Raw genomic sequence first — 22,964 nt, 5'->3', positions numbered from 1 at the left:
GTTTAACTGTTTCTTTAAGATATAACTGCTAGGATATTATCTAATAGTATTTTAGTTTGACATTATAAAGTTATCTCATTCTCATATTTTAAGTATCATGAGAGAATTTTACTATCTATCTCTCCCATAATACTGTCTATAATTACTGGTGAAGATTTTCATTTTTAATATATTAATTTGGCATTTGTTTTAGAGCTCTGGGTTCATAAAATGTGCTAATTTTTCTATTGTGGGATATAATGCTTTACTTACAGATATATAGATACAGATATAGCCTACAGATTTTTCCTAACATGTAATTTTGCTTTTATTTGGGTTATGCCTCATTTGATATAAAATGTATTTTCAGCCATAAGTTCTCAAATCTATGGTTTATGTTCTTTCTCAATGTGTCAATTACCTTATGCTTAGAAACCCCTTTCTATTCAGAGAACATACAAGTATTATATATATTTGCTTTAATGTTTGCATTTATCATTTAATCTCAAGAATTTATTTTGGAAGCTGAGTAAGAAGTGAGACTCTCAACTGATCTTTCCACAAGTGTTTTAACTGAGGTCCTATGATTATTACCGTATTGCTTCTTTCTCCATTATATCCTAATAATCGATAAATTAAATAAATTAAATTTATATAATAACTTATATAAATTGATTCATCATACTAGGTGTCATCATATGCATGAAATGCTTCCATTATTTTGTAAATAACTCACTTTTATCTTGTATTTTTAATGTTACTTATGACACCTTTATTTGGCCCGCAATATTTTGCTGCACTAGCCTTCAATGCCTTAACCTGAATGAATAATCTGAGCTATCCAGAAGGAACAAGAAGCTAACATTATGAAATAAAAATAAAAATAGAAAAGTGTCAGGAGAATGAAGAAGGAGGTGACACTGTGAAGTTGGGAAACTGCTTCAAATTTCCCTTTTGATATTTTATTTATTTATCCTTTCTTACCCATCAACTTCTGAAAAGTATTGAAGTTGTTATTTTTGCACATAATGGTAATCTAATTTTTAAAAATGATTCTCAACGAATTTCTCTTCTTTGCAAAAGTTTCTGTCCTTGTAGCCCTTTTGTCATTATTGCCCAAGGCAAGCATAAGACAGATATCACTAGGGAAAATGGAAGTATGATGTAGAGGTCTTTTCCATGAGGAAGCAGAGGGATATGTAATGTCTTTCTGGAGGAGTTGGTGGAGAAGAGAATGTTGAAAGAGCAAAACAAGAGTCCTTTTCCAAAGGTCCAATGCTTCTAATTACCAGGGTGGAACCAGCTTTGTTGAGGAGAGACAGGTGGGGAGGTACAAACACATACACCTGCTACTTTCTTTTCTAGAGGGGGAGGGTGAAAGCAGAGGAGTGCCTCAAATCAATGTGGATTACCTTCAGGTGACCATATGTGATAATGTTCCTTGTTTTCTCAAGGGCTGAACATAGCATAAGCATGATCCCAAAGTTCTTACATGTTAACCTGGAGAAGGGAGGAAGGTAAGGAACTAAGGTCATCTGAGAATAAAAATTCTGGCTAAGGCAGGAGAATCGTTTGAGCTCAGGAGTTCGAGACCAGCCTGATCAAGAGCGAGACCCCATCTCTACTAAAAATAGAAAGAAATTAGCTGGACAACTAAAAATGTATACCACCCTCCCCCCAAAAATTAGCTGGGCATGGTGGCTCATGCCTGTAGTTCCAGCTACTCAGGAGGTTGAGGCAGTAGGATTGCTTGAGCTCAGGAGTTTGAGGTTGTTGTGCGTTAGGCTGATGCCATGGCACTCTAGCCCAGACAACAGAGTGAGACTCTGTCTCAAAAAAAAAAAAAAAAAAAAGGAAAAGAAAAGAAAATAACAATGCCCACAGACACTTGGGAAGCTCAGGGAATACAACCACCACTCTGGACTTATATGCAAGGAATGATTGCAAGCTGCACCCAAAAGGGTTTCAGAAACAGATTCAGTGTGGACATCAATCAGTTAATGCCCAGACAGCACAAGGATGAGCTACATTTTTACAAGGGAGAAGCAGAGCAGAAACACACTATTCAATATCATTATCTCTAACTCCGGAAAAAAATCTCATTATCTATAAGATACTTCATCTATCTTCTAACTCTTTTTTTATCTGTATTTTGTCTGATTGTCAGTGAGTTATATATCTCAGTGTGAATAAGACCTTTAAATGAAATCCTGTGAAAATACAATGAAATAAAGAAGTCTGCTGGAAAATTTACTGGAGGTTAGAAAACATTTGCTTGAGTGTTATTGTTAAAAGCAAGCAGTGAGTGTAGACTCCCCTCACTGTTATCAAAATATGTTTCATATATTAGTAATTAAAATAGTGTTAAGGTTCAGAAACAAATGCCTGTATTTATGGCAGAATAAAATAGATATTATAATTTCATATCAATAAGATTATAAGCAAAATATTTTTTTCTGGTTAAATTGACTAGATGCTTGAGAAAATTAGTTAGCTCTTTACCCTACATTATGTACACAGTCACATTTCAAATGTATTAAAATGATAAAACAAAATGATATTAAAATGATAAAAACAAAACTCAAATATCTAAACACTAGAATACAATAAGTGTTATAGTGACAATGTATCTTTTCCTGCTCAGAACATTGAACAATTTTCAATTGCTTCTGCCTTATTCCATCTGGTTCACTAAGTGAGGGTTTTTCTTCTTACCACCATTCACATAAAAATAGTTAATTCCCACCAGGTATTGGACTGTGGGCATTTAGTGTATAAAACATATAGGTGATAAGTTTTCTATGGGGATTCTATTGACCAGAGACTGGAAGGGTGGCTGGCTATGGTCTTATGGTCACTGTATTGTAGTGGGTTGGGTATTAGCAATTGAGAATCTTTGTTAATGATTTGTTGGTGCGGAGTCTGCTTTTATTCAACATCCCAGCTCTTAAAGTGGCAGATTGCCACTTAATGGAACCCTAAGTCACTCAATTCCTTCCTTTGCAGTATAAGTTATCTTTTGATCTCCTCTTTCTTCTTCCCACAATCCATTTTATATAATTGCTTAGAGTACAAAGAAATCACCATTTTTCATATATTTTTATGTATAGTATTTTGAAATTAATATTTTAAAATAATACTCAAAGTATTATTTTCATTTTCATAGATGGCTAAGATGATAATATTTTTTCTTAGAGATTTGAAGATGTTTCTCATTTACTTTTGGTATAAAGGTGCATACCAAATATGAACCAAATTTAATTATGGTATATATTATGCATTTTTATAAATTTACTAAAAATTTTCAAAATTTTAATTGTAGTGCTAAAATAAAAGTCTAATTCCTTTAGAATAGATTTGTCATTCTTGCCAAGCCCATTTGATGTCTTTGAGGATTTGTGTTTCTTTTCAAGTTTTCACAAATTTCAGTTATGGTCTTCATTTTGTTCTCTCATTAACTGCCTGCTGGAAGTCACTGAAATGTAGATCTACGTTACATTAGGCTACATTAGGCCTAACTGTCGTCCATAGATATTACCTTTTCTATAATGCACTTCAGGTCTTTCAAATCTCATGCTTTATTTTGTCAGACATTTGGGCTTGATTCTGTGGTTCACTACATCAATTTGTAGCCATTTTGTTCTTATGTTTTGTCCACATAAGTGAATTCAGCAAGGCACCAGAAGACAAGGCGAGAATAAAAATATCAATTGTACTTCCATATATTAGCAAAGATCAGGTTGAAAATCCAATTAGTAAACGAGGTTGCATACAATAGGGTAAGAAATATCAAGTGTTTAGAATAAATTTAACAAAAGGTGTGCAGGACCTGTATACCATTTACATGTGCAGAAAGTCTCAATACTGGTAAGATTTCAATTCTTTCCAAATTGATCTATAGATCCAATTCAGAACTTACCAAATTGAAGCATATCTATAGCATGTAACCCAGCAATTATACTCTTGGGCATATGCTCAAGAGCATCTAGTGCTTATGCCCACCAAAATAATAAGAATTTTTATAAAAATGTTTTTTATAATAGCCAAAATTTGAACCAGCCAAATGTCCATAGTAGACACTAGAATGATTAAGTTCATTGCAACAGTGTGAATGACTATCCCATTCATAATAGTAATAAAAAGAGTCAGACAAAGAAGGGAAGCAATATGATTTCATTTCTATGGATTTCAAAACAAGTGAAATTAATCTAAGATGATAAAAGACTGGTGGTGGCTAATCTTATGCTGCAGGAGTACTAACTGACAGGAAAACTAAAGAACTTTCAGCAGTTGAGTAAGTTTTCTATATCTTGGCTCAGTATTGGTTACATGAGGATATGCATATGTAAAAATTTATCAATGTATCATTTAAAGATTTTTGTAATTTAATAACATGAAAAAAATCACTCATCAGATTCTTTAACACGATACTATATAAGGTAAAGCTCAAAAAGAAGGTTTTAAATGTGGCATTTCCCAAGCTTATTAGGTAATGATTTATGTGAACTGGTTTTCAGGTAATCGGAAAAGAGAAAAGTAATTGAGCTAGAATAAAGTATGTAAAGTATAGTGAATTGGTTCTGATTTCTAATTTAGGAAGAGATTAGCATATAATAACCAAGATTAGGAGACAGTTGAAAATATCTTGTTGAACCTTTGGTAGTGATATAAAGTATGAAAATTTTTTCATTAGAGAAATTTCAGTAGAATTTATGTAAGACTACATTTCCCTTTAAGGTCAGGATATTTCACAGTCAAAGGAACCATTTCACTGTACATGCAGAGTTATATTTTAACAATGGCTTCCATTTATTTATTTATTTTTATTTTTTATTTTTTAATTTCAGCATATTATGGTGGCACACATGTTGCATATATTGCCTTTGTCTCCCCTCCCCCAAGTCAGACCTTCAAGCGTATCCTTCTCCCAGACAGTGTGGTGTGCATCACACCCATTGGGTGTGAATATACCATCTGCTCCTCCCCCCTACCTGCTGGATACCTGATGAATGTTACTACTATATGCTGAGTGGGGCCATTTCAGCCCCTCCCTGGCAGCTTTGCCCAGAAACAGAGAACAGACCTTTGACCCCTGCTAACAGCATTTGTGTAGCTTGAAGGCAGGCTCACCCAACCCAGCCCTGCCCAGCCTTACTCCTCCACCCACCCCTGCTGAGGAGGAGAATAAGAACACACCTGGAAATCCCAGGGCCCTACTCACCACCTGAGGCACTAGAGTGCCTCTCCAGAGGAATGAGAGCTGGTTACAGGACCCCAAAACAACTTTGCAGCTTGCTCCTCCTGGCAAGCACCACATACTGACAAGGAGGTCAATTTGCATACCCTTTTATTGCATCTACTGACTCACCACACAGGGTGTGGTCGAATCTCACCCACAAGCACCACCTGCTGACTCAGAGACTAAACTGGGCATGTGATTAAATGAAAATCCAAAGGTAAGAAGCAACAGCTGCTCCAGATGGAAAGGAAACAGCAAAAGAACTCTGGAAGTATGAAGAATCTAACGGAAAGCACACCCCCAAAGGGGAACACTAGCTCTCTAGCAATGGACATCAACCAAATTCAGAACACTAAAATGACAGAAGAATTTTGAACATGGATTATACGAAAACTCAATGATATGCAGGAGAAAATGGACACGCCACACAAAGAAACCAGAAAGAAAACCCAGGACTTGGAAGAAAAATTCTATCACATTGTGAAGTAATAATCAGTGATAATCAGAAGAAAATCATTCACCTCATTTTCTACAGTTCACTTTTTGCCTAAGCTACATCAAATAGATTGTGGTTACTTGAAGGCAGTGATTTCCTTGACCATTTCAGTGGAATGAGATGGTCAGGGAGTAAGGAAATATGTGCTGAAGCATCTGCCACATGAACCTTTCTGCATACCAAGTGACCGCATGAGTTAGTTGAGGTGGAGAGGAAAGTGAACTTAAACACAGTATTTTTGAATGTTTAAAACAGCCAAATTGAAATTTGAATATATAAATTCAAAGGGATTTAAGAAAAAAGATTCAGCAGTTGGGGGGGAAAAGGATGAAAATAGAGAAAATGAGGGTGCTATTTTACCAGGGTTGTAAAATCCATCTTAAGCTAGTTTTGATGTTGCCAATTCTGTGGCAAATCCATATTCAAAGATGGAGACTAAAGGGGTAACAGAAGAAAATAGACTGAGTAGTTATTTGTCCCCGTGTCTTTGAACAAATAATTTGGTTTATGAATGGCAGTAAAAAGCTGATTTGTAATTTATATTCAGAACTGCCTTCAGACAGTGAGAGCCTTTCAGTATGTGTCCATAGACCGTTTAGATGAAAGTAATTTTTGAGCTTTAATGATTCTTATGTCCCGTTGATTTGGCCTGATCACAGAATCAAGAAGCATTAGGTATCCTTAATTAATGCATAAACACACTGAACATTTCACATGTTATAGAATGCATTTTCTATTTAGTTTCTTCATGGAGAAAGAAAAGGTAATGGATTTAAAATTCTTTAAATACATATTTGATTTCAGCACTTAGAAACACTAGCCATTATTGCTGGGGGTACACACTGTTTATTAAAAGGTGTGCAAAAAATAAATGATTGAACTACAATTGGCCCTTTCCTGAGGGTATTATAATGCAGCTAACTCAATTATTTTGCTACACTGTTCACTTTTTTTCAACACAAATATAATCAGAATAAGAAATACTGCAAGCTGTTCAAAAGATTTCTTATTCTACAGAAATGGCCCATATGTTCTTTTGAAGAAAATCATGTAAACTTCCACTTTGAGGAAGCATACTGTTTCCTACCTTCTCCTAAAAATGTATTCAGAAATTGAAACCCTTAAAATAATAAAGACTACCCCATGATTTCGAGATTTAGAAAGCAAACATTAAAGATTGCCTATAATCAACTTATTTATATATGGATTTTTTTCAGTGATTTTTTTTTGTTTTAAATTTAGAAAACAAGGCCAGGCATAGTGACTCATGCCTGTACTTTGGAAGGCCGAAGAGGAGGATTGCTTGAGGCCAGCAGTTCATGATCAGCCTGGACAACGTAATGAGACCCTATCTCTGCAAAAAAATTAAAAAATTATCCAGGCATGGTAGCACACACATGTAGTACTAGCTACTTGGGAGGCCGAGGCAGGAAGATTGCTTGAGCTCAGGAGTTCAAGGTTGCAATGAGGTATGGTCACACCGCTGCACTCTAGCCTGGGTGACAGAGCAAGACCTGGTCTCAAAAAAAAAAAAAAAAAAAAAACAAACCAAAAGAAATCAAAAACAAAAAAAACTTAGGAAATGGTAATGAAATGTTTCTGCCTTATATACTGGTACAAAATAAATATTTATAAATGAGTCATGTTTATTTTCCAGAGGTTCCTATGGTGAGTAGTCACTAATATGATTAGTTGGTGTTAAGTGCCCCCACACCTTCAAGATATGGCCGGTGTTCTCTATACTTTCTCTCTTTTCATGGTAGAAAGAGGGAGTGCTTCTCTTTCTTTGTAAATAAAGGTATATGTTTTGTTTTAAGGGAATTCCTTAAAAGCTGGTTAGACATTTTTTGGAATTTGGAGGAACCAAGGTCAAAAGTGCATAGGAGAATAATAGAGAATAAAATGAATACTTGGAAAGCAAACAGTGACTGAAAGCCTAACATAATGTTTGATTGTTCTGGCAGATTGCCTAGAGTTTGAAGCTTGACTCTACCACTTACTAAGTTTGTGATATTGGGCAAATTAACTGAAGTTGTAGTGCTCAATATTCTCATATGTAAATTGACCATAACTATAAAATCATTTCATATAGCCATTATGAGTATTAAGTGAGTTAATATTTCCAAAAGTACTTAGAACACTACATAGTCCATAGTAATTATTATGTAAGTATATGTTCATTTTATGATAAAAAGCAGCTACTCTTTCAAGTTTTGTTATTCTTTCTCACATCTGCTTCTCTATGTTGTTTTTCTATTTCCTACCTTTTTTTTTATAAAATGGCTTTTTCTCATTATTTTATACGTTATTGGGGACATATGGCTATACAAGCAATCAATAAAGACAGATAAATGACTTTGGCAGTATTGACTAGCTTAAAATTTAAGGTAATGATATTTTTATTGGCCAAACCTACATCAAGAATCTAGTGGTGAGGCCGGGCGTGGTGGCTCATTCCTGTAATCCGAGCACTCTTGGAGGCTGAGGCGGGTGGATCGCTCGAGGTCAGGAGTTCAAGACCAGCCTGAGCAAGAGCGAGACCCCGTCTCTACTAAAAATAGAAAGAAATTATCTGGCCAACCAAAAATATATATAGAAATATATATAGAAAAAATTAGCCGGGCATGGTGGCGCATGCCTGTAGTCCCAGCTACTCGGGAGGCTGAGGCAGCAGGATCGCTTAAGCCCAGAAGTTTGAGGTTGCTGTGAGCTAGGCTGATGCCACAGCACTCACTCTAGCCCAGGCAACAGAGCAAGACTCTGTCTCAAAAAAAAAAAAAAGAATCTAGTGGTGGTCCCATCAGATATGTGCACGTTCTGCTACCCACCTATTCCTCTTTTCTCACATTATACTGGAGCAAACCAAGGACTATCATAAATTAGAAAGAAATGAAGTAATATGCAATAAGCAAATTGCTTGTGACATATATTCACTTTGTAAAGCAAACAGTTGACTAGATGCAACTAATTGTATACTTGGAAATAATACTCTACAACCCATCAACTTTATATAATTACATTGATAAGTAACTTGCTAGTTCTTAAAATAACATTGTTTCAGAGAACACATAACTAATAAATTGTATTACAAACAAAAATGAGGTCATTCATTTTTGAATTGCAATACATAAATGTCTTAAAGCCTAATAACTGAAAAATTGTAGTGAAAATACCCTTTATATACTTACACATCACTGTAGTGAAGTGGTTTGCCAAATAATTTACAACAAATTAGGTCTGGAGAGATGACATTAATTTAACTGTGTTCATAAATAAAAAGCAAGAATAACAAAAATTCAAAATAGCACAAGTCAAGACAATACTGATGACGTCTTGATACCGACAATGAAAACTTCTCTCTGAAAATGGTAGTAATTTAAACCCTTAGCAGGTGTTCATACAAGATAGAAACTTGGCAATGTTGCTAAGTTATATGCCTTAGCCATATTTCTTCTATGTGCAGCTGATCTTTATTATTTGTGGATTCCATATTTGCCAATTCACCTACTCACTAAAGTTTATTTCTAACTCCAACATCAATATCAAAGTGCTAAGGACTAAGAAGAATTAGTTGCAGGCATGCACAAAGGGGCTGAAAATTTGAATAGCTAGAAGTTCACTCTCCCAGCTAAGGTCAAACAAGGCAAAATTTTGTTTTCTTGTTTCAGCTCTCATATGGTAACCAAGTGTTCTTTTTTTACAGTCTGTTTAATGCCATGTTTTCACATTTTTGTGCTTTTTGTTAGTGATTTTGCTGTTTAAAATGATTTCCAAGCATTATGCTGAAATGCTGTCTAGGGTTCCTACGCATAAGAAGACTATGATGTGTCACATGCACATGTGTTAGATAAGCTTCATTCAGGCACTAGTTATAGCGCTACTGGCCGTGAATTCAATGTTGATGAATCAACAACACGATTCATCCAGAAAAAGAAACAAGAAATTCACTGATCTGTACATGAGGCTGCTCTCAAAAGTTTTAAAGTAACAACTATACTGAGTAATGAAGCTATGGAAAAGATAGAAAGACATTAAATCTATGGATTCATGAGATAACAACCAATAAATAAAGCTTAGTGGACAGCAGTACTAGAAGGCTAAAAGCCAAAGAAATTTTAGGTCATGTAACTCAGAGTCCGGAAAAGGTTAGGAAAAAAAGCCCAGTGATTTATTATTATACAGGAACACTGTATTTAATTAATTATTTGTAAGAAATATATATGAAACATTATAAAGAAACACACATAAAACAAAGTGATTTATTAAATAGTTAATGAAAATGTTGTCACCAGAAGCTCACTAGAAAGTAATATTGTATTGATACCAGAAGCAATGGATCAATTTTTACTAATGCTATTTATCTTTATTATCTCTCTGTTAGGCTACTAGCTACCATTAACCTTTTAGAATGATACACAATGCACACACACACATATACACACACACACACATACATACATATCTATAACTATATATTTCTACCCAGATTAAGAAGAACCATTCTGCTCCAATCTCCTACTGCTTGATATCTGGAATTAAAGTATTTTTCTCCTTGATTTTCTTGTCTCCAACCACTTCCTCTTTCAACCTATTCTGCTGATTACAAAACATCTGCTTGCTTATTTTTAAGAAACTTTATTTGGTATAGGAAAATATTATATTTAGGTTAGTTTTTTATTCAAGAACCTAAAATATTTTTAAATCGTGAACTCATAGGATATGTTTTGGCTATTTAAAATTGTCTTTAATGTTTTATCTCTTCAGTCTTATTTCTCACTACCCATAAAAATACATTTTATAATCAAGTGTGGTACCTTCTTGTGCTGTGATCAACTTTATTCCTTCTCTTGTCTTGAATGTGTTCATGTTCACAGCATGGGTAAAACTCAGGAACAAGCATCAGGGTAGAGAAAAAAAAAAGCCAGGATAGAAATTTTTTTTAGGGCTGTTCTGGTTCTTACACTTTGAAGTCAAGAAGTCTAATATATGGTATTAAAATGAAAATTGCAAACTTCACTTAGGTATTTCTGAGCATCTGTTATCAATGTATGTAACACAAGTAATAGCACTTATGGATGCTTTATAGCTTTATGCAGTACTGATGTTTTCAAGAATTCACTCCATACACAATAGCCAGTTCCAGGGAATATGGGATACAATAATCAGCAATCGAGACAGAAACTTAATGAAATTTCAATACTCTTGTCACATAGTCTGAAGTTCAGAGATGTGCTCAATTCACCGGAGTGTTTGGATATATGGATGTTCCCCATCTTACAATGGGGTTATATCTGACAAACCTATGGTAAATTTGATGACATCATAAGTCAAAAGTACACTTAATACACCTAACCTACCGAAAATCATAGCTCAGCCTAGCCTACCTTAAACGTGCTCATAACACATATTAGTTTACAGTTGGGCAAAACCATCCAACACAAAGATTAATTTATAATAACTTTTTGACTGTGTCAAGTAATTTATTGAATACTGTACTGAAAATGAAAAACAGAATGGTTGTATAGATACTGGAAGCACAATTTCTAGTGAATGTATATTTCTTTCACATCATCATAAAGTTGAAAAATTGGAAATCAAACCATAATAAATCAGGGAATGTCTGTAGTCTGAAAGAATAGCACAGGAATATGGAAGGGTTCAAGCCTGAACTGAAAAGAACTAAAGAGAAACGATGTAACTCGGAGTCCAAGTGTCACCTAAGACTGAGTCTAGGACCAAACCGTTATGGACCTGAACAATCAGAGAGCTAATTTTTGACAATCAGAGAGCTATTTTTGACATACTTCTCTCATTGGTCAAAATTTGTCAAAGGAGAAATCTTGGGACATAGGTAGAGGAAAATAGCAACTTCAGGTATTGAGTCTAGAAAAGAAAAGTTTTGACCTTTTAACCTATGATACATACCCCATGTATACTTTAGTCCCACCCAAAATATAAATGAGCAGACATATAGCCATAATATGTGCATATCCTCCTCCAGGAGCTCCAATAAAAATTGAGGACAGATAATCTATGTAATCTAATTATTTGTTTATTTCTTTACATTTTTGTTAATTGATTTCCATTTTATATTTCAATTTATAAATCTCAGCAAAGTGTAAACAATCAATTGTACTTAAGCAAATAATAAATTAAGATGTATGTTTTGTCCCAATTTGGTCTTAGATTCAAGAAGTCAAACATATTAATCAATTAATTAATCAAATTAATTAAACAAAGATATGTTCAAGGATATTGAAGCTTTTACATTTACAAAAATACTTTATTTTGAATTCTAACAAATTTTAGGAAATAATGTTTATGACATATATTTATGATAATTGCAAGAATGAAAGCTTTTCCTTTATTACCATATTTTTAAAAAAAATTCTTACAGTTCCAATTGTAATGGAAACCATACTGTTCACTCTACCCCCACATAAAACTATGGATTCCAGCATTTTTAATACAGTAGAGAAGATAATACAGTATTTGAGTATAATGGTGACTATCCCTCTCTTCCTCTTTCAGAATCCTGTGATAATTAATAGAGTATTTTGTATTAATATTACTTAGAATGTGAAAAATCACCGAGATGTCTTCTCATATTTTATTCATTATTCATTCAGCAAATATTTATTAAGTTATACTGTGTGTTAAGCATTGTCCTAGGATAGGAAGATCCAGCATTGACAAAACAGACAAGCAGCTCTGCCTTCATGGAGGTTGAATTACACAAATGCCACCCGGAGAGGAAAGATCAAAGCTTTATTTTTATTTATAAAGCCAGGACAAGAAAAAAAATCCTGGTTTATGATCCATGCTAGAGACCTTGAATAAATCTTATTCGTATTGAGAATTACACTTTCTCCCCCTACATACTGGCTGTTATGGGCAGCTCCATAGTTTATATATGAGTGAGTATGAACTTTTCTCTGGATCATTTCTATTGTGTTACATAGTTAGAAAAGTTTAAAACAAATTTTCTTGATAGATTCTGTAAAACTCATGAATAAATCATGAACAAATATCACCATCTCTTAAAATACATGCAGATGCACAAATATATATTTAAATATTTTTGTATTAATACATATACATATATATTTGCAAATGTATGATGGAAACATTTAATGCCCTTAAAGTAGGATCCATTTCCAAGTACCACTTACAAAATATTATTCTATGCAAATTTTTGTACAAATAAAAACATATTACCTTCCATATACTTTTAAATCAATCATAGGACTCCTCTAACCAGTTTTTAAAATATGCTCATTTTTACTACTTTCATTTACTCAAGATATATAATTTAAATTCTATGCTGTTTAAGGAGAAAACATATTCTAAAAGCTTCTTTTCTGAGTTCATGTTTAAAAGCTTTTTTCTGCATTGGAAACCATAATTGATAATTAATATGTTAATAATGCTATTTTTCATCCTACAGTAGTATAAATGTTTTTGCTTTAATGATTATTCATATGTAACTCACTAAAGTAGGTAATGCGGGAAGGAAAACGGGGGAAAAAAAAGAAGTTAGAATACAGTGAGGTAAACCGATTTTAAGTATGATAAGAAAAAGAAATAGGTTTATTTAGGCTTTATAAGGCACTTAGAAAGTTTTTAATAAATGTGTCTTTGAGGCATAATCCATTAGACTGCAAATAGTGTACCTATCAGGCGTTTCACAAACAGGATTTTTGAATAGGGCCATACTAGAAACGCTGTGTTCCTGGTATGTGAGCAACTGCTCGTATTATTCAAAAAAAGTATAAGTTTAGAATGAGTAATTGTGGTTAATTTCTTAAAAGCATGATAGACTTTGCACAATTATTTAATATTCTGTCATAGTACTTAATAAATCTCTGTTAGGATAATGAAAGAAAATTGTAAATGTTTAAAATCACTTAACTCATTGGACCTTGTGATTTAAGAGATTCAGTGTTATCTAAAGATTTTCCCCTAACTGAGGTTCATTCATGAAATTGTCTCTCCATAAGCATTTTCACATATAATTTTATTTTTATCTCTTTAATTACTAATGATAAGCACATTTTTGATAAATTGAATAAGTCATATAAAAATTATTCATATTATATGAATAACTCAAAGTGATTTCCTCTTTATGCATTATTTGGGTGCCAAATTGTTCATGAAGACTTGTTTATTATTCAAAAACCATACTGAATTTACTGTACATGAAAATAAAATATTTATTTCCAACATTGAATATTAGACAATTGTACTTATTGGCTTATATCATATCTTGTATTTTTTTGACCATTCATATTGCCATTTGATTATTATATATGTATATGTATTGTCTTTGAAAACAGGATGATTATCTTAAACAAAACTTCAGATCCTTTCATTATGGTGAATCCAGTACTTTACAGGTGGTAGGTATATAATGATACTTGTTGGTCAAATGACTTCTCTGTTTCCCTTCTAAAGCAAGATGTGCAGTGGAAAATGGCAGTCCTTTTTCCTGTGTATAGGACAAATCTCTTCTTTAAACAAGAAACACTATCCATACACAGCCCACGTGACTTCAAGGAAAAGGAAACTTAGATATTGTAGCTAGCGCAGCCAAGGACATTTGCCAAATTTATAAATTTATTGTGCCTTTATTTTGTTACAGCAACTCTGCTCTGTGCTTTGAGCAAATTATTTTATCCATTCCTCAGAATGCTTTAGGTAGTTATTTTCATTATGTGTACTGAGAAGTGAGTTCACGACACTCACTTGAATGGGTGACACTCACTTGGCAAGGGTCGTCTGGTAAGTGGTGAAGCTATGATTCAAGACATGCAGTCCAGAGTTCCAGGGACTGAAATTCCACACACTAAGCTTGTTGTCTGTCATTTATTAGTGCTGGAATGACACTAGGAATGAATCCAACTCTATTTGGTGTATTTGTAATATTTCTTAGGTCGTTAGGTTGACGAGATTTGGAACTTTATTTTTTAAAATATTGCTTTTCAAATGTTTTAATAATTAAAGCATCCAATCAACAAAACATTTATAATAAAATTCCAAATAAATTTGTGTGTTTAATTCTGACCCATTTTTCTTTGAACAATTAGTATTTCTTAAAAATACTTGTGATATGAATGAAACATTGACCTAATGTATAAAAGAAAGTAAATTAATTTTAAGTTAAATAGTTAAAAGAGAAGTTGGAAATATTTATAAAAATTTGGGCTTCTTTTCCTATGTAAATTCATAGGAATATAGTTGCCTATTTAGATTTTAGATCCAGGCTATATTTAGGGTAGCATTTATTGACCATGTGATATGCATCACGAATTGCTAAAGGTGTTTTTTTCATACCTTTAAATCCCCCCACAATCCTGTATTGTATGTCTTAATATATCCCCTTTATAGATGAAGATATAGATGTTCACAGAGGTTGCAGCTATCAGAATTCTTTATCTAGAAATAGGATTAAAGTAATCTCAAATTTCAGGCTCTTTATTATATAAAATAACTTCTCCACAGAGCACCTTGTATTAGAAACTGAAATTCTGGTTAATCTACTTAACTTATTGCAATAGTGACATATTAATGTTCTTATTTTTCAGATCATTAATGAACATTATGGTAATGGATTGAATAATTTTGCTTGGCCATATAAACAATGCTTATTTAGATGATAATTTGACTTTTAATATAGAAGAATATGTAGCTGTTACATTAGTATTTGACAGTGTGTGGAAAAGGTCAGTTTCATCATTGGGTATAAATAATTCAATTTTGATCTGGTGATTTAAGACCAATTAAATACCAAATACTTTAATTTAAGTAATTAATATTCCATCTCTATTTTAATTTATTAATGAACTTCATACATTCCTTATTAAAAAATTGAAACACATCCTCATTTTCCAGATTCTAGCAGATATGAGGTTCATAAACTTGGGCAGGTTGTTTAACCTTTCTGGGTCTCAGTTTTCCCGTCTATAAAATAGGACATCAAAAGTATTGACATTGCAGAGTTACAGGTATTAAATGAGTTTGTACATGTATAAAAAAAGTCAAGTCATAAACACAAATTCTGATGAATGTTAGCTAAAGAGTTATTTATCATGTATTTTGATAAAACTAAATGCAAAAGGAAGAGTAAACATTCTTTTTGTATTAAGCAGTCTAATTTTCCCATTTAAATGCATGCACTTTACTTTTCAAAGTAAGATGGTAAGCATTTATTTTATGCATGCTTTATATTGAGTATTATTATAATAGTATTCCAATTTTAAAATTAACATCAGTTTATATGTGTCTAGTAAGTTCCATGCAGCATAAAGATTTTGTTTATGCTTTTGTTTTTCCCACTAAGCTTGTACAATTTTTGACTAAGAGATTAGTGTATCAACCATAATACGAAGTCATAAATATTACTATGTTTTATTAAATAATAACAGTGAAATTTAATTTTGTTGGCTGCTTTAAAGCTGGCAAAATTGCTTTTATGCTGCTTCGTGTAACTGATCGTTGACTTCTGGAAGGAATATGAGGATATTTTTGTTGCATAAATGTGTTCCTTCCATCATAATTAACCATGGCTTTGTTACTGGAAATTATTATTTAACTTATGCAAGAGCAATTTAAGTAAGCTCCTTTGTAATTTCTTAATGAAAAATTGACATTTAATACCACAAAACCAATTAATATATTATCCTACTTAAGGTTTTGAGGTGAAGAATCACCACTTATCAAAAAATAATACAAATAATAATTCAGAGAGATGTTATTTTACTATGTATGAACAAATAATTATAATGTCAAAATTTCTTTGAATGTATTTTAAATGTTTTCATTTAATAAAAGATAAGAAAATTATTTATATTTAAAACTAGATTTTTAAATTTTTTTTCTTTAAATGTAAATTTAAGGCTATGAAAATACAAAACCATACTAAGTAATAAACTTTTACACATAAAGCAAATGCATGGATCTTTTAAAAATGATTATTGTATAGACATATATAAGACTATTTTAAAAATTTCTTTTAAATTTTCTTGTGAAATATCTTATGCATTTTAGTGCAGTTCAAAAAACATTTATTTAACATTCTGGGAGTAAAAGGTTTAATAAAGTGCATCTGCTATCCTTATTATCAGTAGAGAGACATAAAGTATATCATATTTGATCTTAAAGACAGAAGTTTACACAGGTTCTAAGCACAAACATAAGGGACAATTAGCTTATCTCTTCAATTTCAGGAAGTCTTAACAGGAGAATTCTCCCTATCAACCACATTTCCCCAAATGGAAATATAAAAAATTTAATAGCTATCATTTATATGTGCCTTATAAATGCCAGCCACTCCAATTACAGTCTCCATGATACCCACAGCGGCACTGCAAGGCAGGCAATATAGTATGCCTAGTTTATGGATGAGAAAACTGACATTCAAATACATGCTATAATTTACAAAGATTGCACCTTAGCAAGTGAAGGTCCAGGAATCAATTATAGAAACAATAAAAAAGATATCATGCTCTTTCCTTGCTCATAGTTAGTATTAACAAGATTTTACATACTGGTGAATTTGCTAAGAATTTCACTCTTTCTTCACCCCAATTTATACTCTCTACCTTGTCTTACAAAAAGATGATTGATGCCTTTCTCCTCTGGAAACTGAGTCCAAGGAATTGATCTGTTGTAAGCATTAATGGGCTTAGCACATTGCTCTTACTTCAAGAAAATTCTGGCAATCAGAGCTAAGGAGTGAGCATTTACTTTCTTAACCTGGAAAATGTTAACATTGTAACAAAACTCTGTTCTTATTGGTTATTTTGGCTATAAGGTCAAGTGCATAAGAACAACATAAAATAATATCATGTAGGAAGATGACCCACCATAATAAGAAAGGTTTTTCTCTCAAAATAACCAAAAAACTGTTGATAAGAGCCTTCAAGTGAAAAATAGCATAAGCTCATGTTTTTTTTTTTTGAATATTCAACAGGTGGAAACTTTTAAAGTACACTGTAATGATTTTACATGTTCTGATATAGCACTGTTATGCACACTTTAGAATATGAATTCCCTTTAATATGAATTTATTCAATTCTATTCACATATTCCATTTGAGATATCAATGTAATCATGCATAGTGAATAGTACAGGTTCATAAATATTTTAAATTAAGCACCATGTCCCATTATCTCCTACACACACTAAGCATGTATTTCTTATTTCTCTCATCTTTTAAAATGGGATTAGTCATGAGATTCCTCTACGTTTAATCCATGCAATAGATCAAAGATGGAATGATCATACACTTATTTTTCATGCAGCTGAATATTATCATTTGAAATGTATTACCAAAGGCAACACTGAAAATGATATATAAGTTGAAAATAATTAGAAACTTGAATCCAGGAGGCCCCAAGCCACTAGATGTAGCGATAGTACAATAGTGAAATGGCAAACAAAGAATAATAAAAGGCATTGCTAAAGTCTAATCCTAATACTACTGAAAATTATAAAATTAAATTTGGGCATCTGTCTACCGAACATCATCTCTAAGTTATGTATTAGGCGAGATAAGAGCACACATAGATAGTATCTAGGTTGCAGCCAGGGGTTCTTAATTGGGGAAGGTTTGCTGCAGATTTATCAGGTGTATGTAAGGGACTCATGGCAGCAGGAAGCCCAAGAAATTGCTATTGGGCAAGCAAATGTAGAACAACCACAAGCTGAGGGGACAGGAGACAATGTGTAAATTATACAGAACAACTGTAAACTTCCAGGGATAGGGTGACAATTAGTGCAATTTGCACTGATGTTAGAATGTGGGATGGCTCATTTTGTGAAAAGCTTTATCCAGCCTGGTGAAAAGTGGCACACTTACTACCAGTGTCACCTTCTCAACATAGCCATGGAAGTGTTAGGTAGATAGCAAGGGATTCTGGGGCTCCTAGGGACGAAAGTGGGTCTTAATGCTGTCCCCAGCGAGTGCCACACCTGGGAGAGGAGGAAACACTCCACAAATTTGCCAATCAGAACTTAGTGTGCCAACTGCAAAGGAATGCAGAGGACTCTCTAGCCCACAGGCCAAAGTGCACAGGTCTGATAGAATCTGGAAAAGTTACCTAGAACAACCAGCTTTCAGAGAGGCTCATGGGAGATCCCCATGCATAGTAAGACTCAGGTCATATAACTCCCAACTGCCCACTCAGAGTGGTTCCATGGTGATGTCTGAGCCACAAAGAAAGTCCCATTCCAGACACGATAAAACGAGACCCAGACGATAACCAAGCTCTTTGTTTTTGCTATGACAGGGGTTCTGATCGTCATCTGTAGCATATGTGTCTTGCTCTGCATACCCATATTTTGTTCTTGGTCTATAATCCTATCTTGCTCCCCCTCAGTAAATTTCACCTCGTGCTTGCTTACTGTGGCATGTCTGATCCTTCTTCAGCCATGAGCCTGCCAAGAACTGGGAACACGGAAGGAGACTGCCAAACCTGACAGAAGCAGAAAGAAATGTTCTGTTGGCATAGAACTCTTTTTTGCTTTTCTTTCCAAAATTCATTCATTTATTCCTTTCCACTAGTGTTATCATTTATCTTTCCAAAGGGCAGAGGATACAAGATAAAAGAGGGGATAAAAAGCATTTGTGCTTTAAGCTGGCTCACTGTCTAGGGGAAACATGTACTCACAGATAATGAAAACAACATTTTAGGCAACATATGAGTAAGTGTGATTAATCCCATCAGACAGATCATGGATTTTGTCAAACCCTATTTCAGCCTCACTTGATGTAATCATATGCTTTTATTTTTTAGCCCATTGATATGGTTGATTATAATAATCAGATTTTTAAATGTTGAGCCAGTATTACATACCTGGAATAAATCTCACTTCGTTATAGAGTATAATTATCTGTATACATTGTTTAATTCAATATCTTAAAAGTCTGCTTATGATTTTTGTGTTTATGTACATGAAAGATATCTTTAGTTATCCCTTTTTTGTAAAACATGTATTCAATTAGATATTAAAGTAATGCTGGCCTCATAGAATGAGTAAGGATCTCTTTTGTTTATATTTTCTGGAGAAAGTTATGGAGAATTGATACTATTTCTTCTTTAAATGTTTGATAGGATTCATCAGAGAAACCATATGGCCCTGATATTTTCTTTTTGTGAAGTTTATTAAGTATTTATTCATTTTCTTTAATAGGTATAGGGATACTCAAGTTGTCTCTTCTTCTTTGAATTTTAATAATTTGCATCTTTTAAAAAATTGGTCCATTTCCTATAAATTATCAAATTTGTGGACATAAAGTGTTCATAGGAATCCTTTATTAGCCTTGTAATGCCCATGTGATCACTACTGAAGATCTCTCTTTCATTTTTCATATGGGGAATTTGTGTATACTCTCTTTTTTATTGGTAAATAAGAACAGACATTTTTCAAAAGAAGATATACAAATGGCCAAAAAACATATGAAAAAGCACTCAACACCACTAATCATCAGGGAAATGCAAATTAAAACCACAAAGATATACTGCCTTATCCCTGTCAGAATGGCCATTATTAAAAAGTCAAAAAACAATAGAAATTGACATGGATACAGTAAAAAGGGAACACTTATACACTGTTGGTGGGACTGCAAATTAGTACAATCTCTATGGAAAACTGTGTAGAGATTCCTCAAAGAACTAAAAGTAGAATTACCATTAGATCCAGCAACCTCACTATCGGGATCTACCCAAAGGAAAAGAAGTCATTATATTACAAAGAAACCTGCACTCATATGTTGTTTTGGGAATATCCTGGGATGATATTAGAAAAACTGCCTTCCAAACCGAGAGGGAGCAGAGAGACCAAAGAATGACTCAGACAAGTCCAGCTTGTCGAGTTAGATGAGTTTATTAGAGGGTACTTACACAGGGCGCTTACTCCTGGGCAGTACAGGAGTTCTCTGGAGAGTAAGATCAACACGCCTACCCGTGGTTTCCCTAAGTCCCTTCCGGCGATTGATGCTGAGCTCTTTCATTGTGTCATCGCATGTTCACGTGGAAACAAATTAATCATGGGAAGTATGGTCATCATGTGCCTTCACAATACCCATGTTATGTTAACGATATAACTCTCTACAAGGTGGGGATTTTAGTATGCAATTAGCTAAAAGTTATTATAGGACGTAACATGCTTTATGTTTAGAACATGCTAAAGCAGTTCTAAAGCAGTCAGGGCTGGCTTAAGCCTGTTGCGTCGAGAGAGTGCTGAGGCCCATCTCTTTGGAATTTGCCTAATCTATTTGTAACAATTTTCTTGAGCACTCCCAGCTGCTAGCACAGTGCTGCTCTTTGTGTGGTGGGATATTTCGTATTTTTCCTCATATGTTTATTGTAACACAATTCAAATTGGAAGATATAGAATTAACCTAAATGCACAGCCAGCGGTGATGCCACGGGGAGGGCCCCCTGATGGCTCATGCAGGTGCGGGCTGTGCTAGGCAGGATGTGCTGATTCCTTTTTTCCTGTGGGTGCTCGCAGGCTCCGATGGCAGGCAGGCTGGGCCTGTTTTCTCACGTCCTATTGGTGCGCATATGTGTGCCAGTGGCCACAGGCAGGGCGGGTTGATTACCAAGCCCCATGCAGGCGGCGTGGCAGTGGGCAGGGCAGGCCTATCCTCAGGCCAGCAATGGTGCACATGGGCACAAGCTGTGGCACCTGGGATGGGTTGATCCCCAGGCCCCCGGAGGAAAATGTGGGTACCGCTGGGGGCAGCACTGGGTAAGGTGGGCCTGTCCCTTAGGTTCCCGGATGATGTATGTGAACAACCCCCAGACGGCAAGCGGTGGCAGTGGTGGGCAGGGTGGGCCTGTCCTCAGGCCCTGTAACAGTGCCTGGGTGTCACATCCCTAGTCTCCTTGAACACACGCTGGTACGCGGTGGCCCTGCTGCTGGGAGGTGTGCTGGCTGTTGATGGCTGCAGAACCCAGGCAGTCAACCCCCAGACTCTGCAGAGAATGTGCTTCGGAGCCCTCTTCCTGCAGGCAGCCCTCAGTGTGCTTCACCAACCATTCCCCGGGGTGTAGGACACTGCGTGGGGTAGAGGGCGGCTGACTCGCCTGCATTGCTTGGTCTAGTCAGTGTTGCAATGCTCTGGTCCTCTGGGCGGACCTAGGGAGATGTCAGTGGGGCCCCAGGGATATGGAGATGCACGAGCTGCTGGGCCCCAGGACGGGTTGTAGTCTTGTGGGGTCTAGGCCCTCACAGTGGTGCCGTGCTGCAGCTGCTTGTGTCTCAGAGGGTGTGTGGGACCCAGCACGAACTCCCTCTTTAGAACAACGTCATCACACAGATGCCAAGCAGCTCCTTATACTAGGGTCAGGGCCCACGAGCGCTGAGGGGATCTCCCATGGTTAGGACTGCAGGGGTCTGCAGTGGGAATGTGGGCCACTGGGGATTTCTCACTTAGCTTTTTCCTCCACTGGGGAGTTTCTCCCGGCTTCCAGACAATTCCAGCTGGGACAGCTGGTTGGCTTCCCTTTCCTTCCATGACTCAGAGATTCCCTGTCACTTCCCTGCTGAATTCAAGTGTTCCCTCTTAGACTATTTTTCATGTGAGGCAAATGCTAGGTGCCTCCAGTCAGCCATCTTGAAACCTCTCTCTAAATATTTTAAATATAGCTCAAGAAAGCAATAGAATAGTAAGAATTTAGAGTGGTGAGAGTAATGCAGTTAATAAATGTCTCAAAGAAGTCCAATTTATATTTTATGAACACTTTAAGTTTTTACCTCTTATAAATATTACTTAATGATGTTGTTTATAAAGTTACCTTTTCTTCTCTTCATATTTAAAATCAGATCTGAATCCATTATATACTGGCCACCTAGTTAATGAATTATGCCCAGAATACTAATCATATCGTGAGCATGCATTAATGAGCAGATAAACTTTTAACATTTTATTTTTTTGCCTTTTTGCTTCCATATGTACTGTATTAAAAACTGAGTACTATAAGATTAGGTGATATCTTTAGAACTTAAATGGTTGAATAAACCTATACACATGCAATAAGTCTCACACAAGTTATATAATTGAGATAAAAATGAGGTACAGTATATGCTTCCTTAGTATGTTTTACTAATGCAAACCATGTCCTGATAGACTATTGCATACAGCATTATAAACCATAATTTTTCAAAAGTCTTATAAAAAACAGTATAGATTTGCAATCTATTGTTTTGACAACATAGCAAAATGATAAAATATTCATGATA

Source organism: Lemur catta, chromosome 12 (genome assembly GCF_020740605.2).
Source record: "Lemur catta isolate mLemCat1 chromosome 12, mLemCat1.pri, whole genome shotgun sequence".
Lineage (NCBI taxonomy): Eukaryota > Metazoa > Chordata > Mammalia > Primates > Lemuridae > Lemur > Lemur catta.
Note: the sequence above shows the minus strand (reverse complement) of the source record.